The 6,108-nt window shown below is 37.7% G+C and overlaps 1 pseudogene; it reads left to right on the top strand.

Annotated features, from left to right (window-relative positions):
• Window positions 1-1,560: 1,560 nt before the first annotated feature.
• Window positions 1,561-5,005, top strand: LOC141552905 (casein kinase I-like; annotated as a pseudogene).
• Window positions 5,006-6,108: the final 1,103 nt, after the last annotated feature.

Genomic DNA, 6,108 nt, shown 5'->3' with positions numbered 1-6,108 from the left:
TTCATTTCCATATCTATATCAAGCTGAACTCCCCCTTGGGAAAAAATGTAATGGGAACCAGGAGAGAGCCATGAGAACTTCACATTTTCTTGGAGGAACAGGAACTAAAATTCTAAACCTTTAGGCACTTTATCCCCTGGCCTAGTCTTCTGAAGGCAAGTCTAGCTAACATAAGAATATCCTAGTGGGGAAAAGGAACAGGCTTTACATAATAGTTAGCATTTATATAGAATTTTTAGGTTTCAAAACAAATGATAAATATTTTATTATTTTATCCTCACAACAATAATCCTGAGAGGTAGGTGCTACTTAATGATCCCCATTTTGCAGATGAAGGAAATGAGGTAGAAAGAGGTTAAATGATTTGTCCAGGGTCAGATGACCAGTAGGTATCTAAAGCCAGTTTTGAGGTCCAGTCTTACTGCCTCCAAGTCTAGTAGTCTATCCTCTGCACCATCTACCCAGGAAAGAGCTAAACATATGCAGTCTTAGAAAACGGAACCTAGAATGTCAGCAATGAAAAAGGCCTCGGAGATCTATGCAAGGGAAACCTAGGCACTTGCAAAGCTCACATAGCCAGTACTTAGAATATAGCCAAAACTCAACTTCAAGACCAGTGCCTTTTGTTTTATCACATTCTCCAATATTGCTGCTCCCAATGTAGGCTTTGAGGAGAGGAGCCTCTGACAACTTCTTGGCATTCTGGAGTTGGGCACAGATCTTCCCCTCACCTATAAGGTGTTCCCAAAGCCAGACAGTAGCATACATCATGAGACCTGGGAGCTGCCCAAACACCTCTTGGCCCACGGCCATCTGTTGAGCTTCAGGCACATTTGTGGAGTATTTCATAAATACTTGAGTCTCAGCCACTGATGATGGATACATCTCCCTAACCATTGTCTGCAAGAGAATCAAAGGACCTGATTCATCCATGATTTTTGGTCATATCTTCTAGAATCCTGCCCAGAAGAGGCGTCTCAGGAACAATGTTGACAATTGACCTTCCAACATTCACTAGTGGCAAGGAATTCAATATCTCCTAAAGGAACCAGTCCTATTGCTGGACAGTTCTGATGATTAAGAAACCTCATTTAAAAAATTTTTTGAAAGAAAAAAAAAAGAAACCTTATGCTGAGCTCAAAATTGTTTTTATTATGTGTTTAAATTTCTGTCCCATGTGATAGCTTTGCAGAGGTTTGAAATCAGTTGTAATGTCCCCTCTCTAACCATCAGACCACCCTGTCTGTATTTCTGACCTTGAACTCACTCCCATCTCCTCATTCAGTATACCTGACTATTAGTGACAATGCTTCATGTGGTGTAGAGAGGGGTTGCATACCACAGAATCATCCAGCATTTCCAATTCTGAGCTAATACCTCTCACCTAAGAGTGGCAGGGCAGCCAAAAAGCAAAGGTGAAACCGGGCCATAAAGGGGTGGAGCCAAGAGCCAAACCAACATTAGCGGCAACAGTAGCTCTGCCTCCTCCAGAGCGTAAACTCAGGAAGCTGTCAAGAGGGGAGGGGAGTGAACCAGGCCAGAGCCAAAGCCACCACCATAATGGATCTGAGAGTTGGGAACTGGTACAGGTTAGGCCAAAAGATTGGCAACAGTTCCTTTGGAGACATCTATCTTGATACTGACATTGCAGCAGAAGAAGTTGCCATCAAGCTCCAAAGTGTCAAAACCAAACACCCTCAGCTCCATATTGAGAGCAAAAATCTACCAAATGATGCAGGGAGGAATGGGCATTTCTACAATTAAATGATGTGGGGCAGAAGGGACTATAACATCATGGTGATGGAGTTTTGGGGACAAAGCTTTGAAGATCTCTTCAATTTCTGCTCAAGAAAATTCAGTCTAAAAACTGTCCTGTTACTTATTGACCAGATGGTAAGTAAGACCAGATGACTAATCAGATGATTAGTCAGATTGAATATATTCATTTGAAGAACTTCATCTACCGAGATGTGAAGTTAGATAATTTTCTTATGGGACTGGGGAAAATGGGTAACATAGTCTACATCATAGACTTTGGGTTGGCCAAGAAGTACAGGATGCTAGGACCCATCAGCAAAAACCTTATTGTGAGAATGAAAACCTTACAGGAACTGCTCATTAGGCCTCCATCAATATTCATCTTGCCTTGAACAATCTCAAAGGGATGACTTGGAGTTCCTGGGATATGTATTGATGTACTCCAATTACAGAACACTAAATCCACATAAATTATCAACATTTTTATATATTACCAACAAACTCCAGCAGCAAGAGATACAAAGAGAAATTCCATTTAAAACAATTGTAGATAATATAAAGTATTTGGGAGTCTGCCTGCCAAGGCAAAGCAAGGAACTCTATGAACACAATTACAAAATACTTTCCACACAAATAAAGTCAGATTTATTCAATTGGGAAAATATCAAGTGCTCATGGATAGGCCAAGCTAATATAACAAAAATGGCAATACTACCTAAATTAATCTATTTATTCAGTGCCATGCCAATCAAATTCCCAAGAAATTATTTTACAGAATTTGAAAAAATAATAAAAAAGTTCACCTGGAAGAATAAAAGGTCAAGAATTTCAAGGAAATTAATGAAAAAAATGCAAATGAAGGTGGCCTAGTTGTAACAGACCTAAAACTATATTATAAAGCAGCAGTCATCAAAACCATTTGGTACTGACTAAGAAATAGTCTATCAAGTGGAATAGGTTAGGTTCACAGGACAAAATAATCAATGACTACAGTAATCTAGTGTTTGATAAATCCAAAGATTTCTGGGATAAATACTCATTATTTTGACAAAAACTTCTGGGAAAATTGGAAATTAGTAAGACAGAAACTAGGTATTGACCCACACCTAAAACCCTATACCAAGATAAGATTAAAATGGATTCATGATTTAAATATAAAGAGTGACATTATCAACAAATTAGAAGAACAAAGGATAGTTTACCTCTCAGATCTGTGAAAAAAAGAAGTAATTTGTGGCCAAAGAAGAACTGGAATTCCTTATTGAACACTAAAGAGATAATTTTAATTATATTAAGTTGAAAAGGTTTTGTACAAACAAAACAGTGCAGAAGGGAAGCTGGAGGAAAAAATTACTTTCAAGGGTTCTGATAAAGGCTTTATTTCTAAAACATATAGAGAATTGACTCAAATTTAAAAGAATTCAACCCATTGTCTAATTGATAATCAAAGACTATCTTCTTTACATGAAGAAATTGAAACTATTTCTAATCATATGAAAAGGTGCTCTACATCACTATTGATTAGAGAAGTGCAAATTAAGACAACTCCGAGGTACCACTACACACCTCTCAGCTTGGTTAAGATGACAAGAAAAGATGACAAATGTTGGAGATATGGGAAAATTGGGATACTAATACTTTGTTGGTGGAGTTGTGAACTGATTCAACCATTCTGAAGAGAAATATAGAACTATGCCCAAAGGGATATTAAACTGTGTGTACCCTTTGTCCAGCAGAGTTTCTACTGGGCTTGTATCCCACAGAGATCATAAAGGAGGGAAAAGGACCCCCAGGTGCAAAAATGTTTGTGGCAGCCCCTTTTTGTAATGGCAAGAAACTGGAAATAGAGTATCAGATGGAGAATGGCTGAATAAGTTATGATATATGAATGCAATGGCATATTATAGTTCTATAAGAAATGATCAGCAGGATGATTTCAAAGAGGTCTGGAGAGACTTACAAGAACTGATCCTAAGTGAAGTGAGCAGAACCAGGAGATCATTGTACACAGGAGCAACAAGATTATATGATGATCAATTCTGATAGATATGGCTCTTCTCAACAATGAGATGAGTCAGACCTGTTCCAATGATCTTATGATGAACAGAGACATCTGCACCCAGAGATAAAGCTGTGGGGACAGAGTGTGGGTCACAACATAGTATTTTCACTCTTTTGTTGTGGTTTACTTACATTTTGTTTTCTTTCTCATTTTTTCCCTTTTTGATCTGATTTTTCTTGTGCAGCATGATAATTGTGGAAATATAAAAAATAAACATAAAAAATCACATATGTTTAACATATACTGGATTACTTGCCATCTATGGGAAAGGATAGGGTAAAGGGAGGGGGAAAATTGGAGCACAAGGTTTTGCAAAGTTGAATGTTGAAAATTATCCATGCATATGTTTTGATAATAAAAAGCTTTAAAAAAAAGAATGTGCTCATTGGACACACTTTGATTTAAAATGGATAATAATAATGATGATGATAACTTACTGTTTGGGTAGAAAGTAACAAAGACTTCTTAAGTTGTCCCCTCTGAAGTTTTTAGAACTTTCCATTCAGGCAAGGCCATAAGATTTTATCACTCCTAATGAAAATATGTTATAAAATGTTAAAGTAATCTGGTTTGAGAAACCAGTCTACAGATTCTCAAATAATGTATTTAAATGTATGCAATAAAATACAGAAGATAACAAAAGCCAAAATATAGTGAAAATAAATATTTTCTTTTCCCTACCAAGTTTACAAATTAACCACATGAGTCCATAGACTAGTTTAAGAAGCATTGTCTGTATTAGAAAGTAATTGTTCATTGGCAGGAATGGACCCAAGGAAATCAAAAGGAATAGCAGGGGTCTTGGCAGACCAGGAATGCTAAAATATTGGTTTCTTAAAGATGGTAATTCATTAATTAGCTCTACCACTCAAAAGAACAGGATAAATAAACCATAGGTATGATGAAAAATCACTACCCAGAGTAACAAGATGCTCCCTCTACAAGAAGTATATAAGAACTTAACCTGACTGGGGCAACAACAGATTCACACCTCCTATTACATTCACTTCAGAAAATAGGGTCATTGAGTAAGATATGCTCATTATTGAATGCACTGAATAGAATGGTAGGGAATTGCCAACACTATTTAACTACTTAAGATTTTCACCCTCCCACTTCTTTCCCCTCTTTCTTTCCTTCACCAGTCCTTCTTTCATCTCCATCTATCCCTCCAAGCAGCAGTAACTTGCATTTGTCAAGCTGTTGTCATTCAATTATCTTTCAGCCATGTCTGACTCTTCATGATCCCATTTGGTATTTCTTTTGCAAAGATATCAGAGTGGTTTGCCATTTCTTATCTAACTCATTTTACAGATTAGGAAACTGGAAGAAAACAAGATTAAGTTGCACAGGATCAAAGAGCAGGTAAATATCTGAAGCCACATTTGAATTCAGGTCTTTCTGACTCTAGACTCAGTATTCTATCCAGAGTACCACTCAGCTGACCATTTGGCAAATTAAAGAGGTCTTAATAGAATCTTTATCACTCCCAGATGTGTTTATTCTAAAGATAACACTTACCTTTAAATCAATATTACTTTTGGATCCTCCAAAATGGCCCCTAGAGTATAGGGATTCAGAACGTCCAACTTTATCCATTTTGGGATAAGAATCCTACCATTGTAAAACTTCAGTCTCTCTTCTTCCTGTTCTTTTTTGCTAAATTCTTCAACTTGTGGTTTCAATTCCTGTCTGCTAACTCAGAATTTATTTCTTCATCCTGAAGAGTAACTCTTTATCATCTCTAACAAACCAGATGCATGTAGAGGTTCCTTGAATGCCCCTGGTCTTTTCCTTCATGAGTGATATCAATTTATACTTAGTACACACCTGGTTAGTGAATGGCTCAACTAGAAGGACAAATAGCCTAATCCCTAATCAAGCCCTCCTTGACTTCCCAGAGTGTTGGCATGGAAAGATTAGGATCAGGTTTCTCAAGTAAGGTACTAGCCCTTTGTGCCTTCTTCTGAAAATTCTTGGTACCATAAGATTTAGAAATTCTCAAGGTGGGGACCCATGGGAGCAGGGGTAGCAACAAGAAGTGATAGAGACCAGTGAGCTGAAGAAAGCAAAGAGTGGGAACACTTCATTGTTCTGCAAAAATAACTTACCATCCAGAGAATAGAACAAGAATAGATGTGGGAGGGGCAGCGAGGTGGTGCAGTGGATAGAGCACCAGCCTTGAATTCAGGAGGACTCAAGTTCAAATTTGGTCTCAGACACTTAACACTTCCTTGCTGTGTGACCCTGGGCAAGTCCTTTAACCCCAGCCTCAGGGGAAAAAAAAA

Source organism: Sminthopsis crassicaudata, chromosome 2, assembly GCF_048593235.1.
Source record: "Sminthopsis crassicaudata isolate SCR6 chromosome 2, ASM4859323v1, whole genome shotgun sequence".
NCBI lineage: Eukaryota > Metazoa > Chordata > Mammalia > Dasyuromorphia > Dasyuridae > Sminthopsis > Sminthopsis crassicaudata.
Note: the sequence above shows the minus strand (reverse complement) of the source record. Positions and strands in the feature narration are given on the sequence as shown.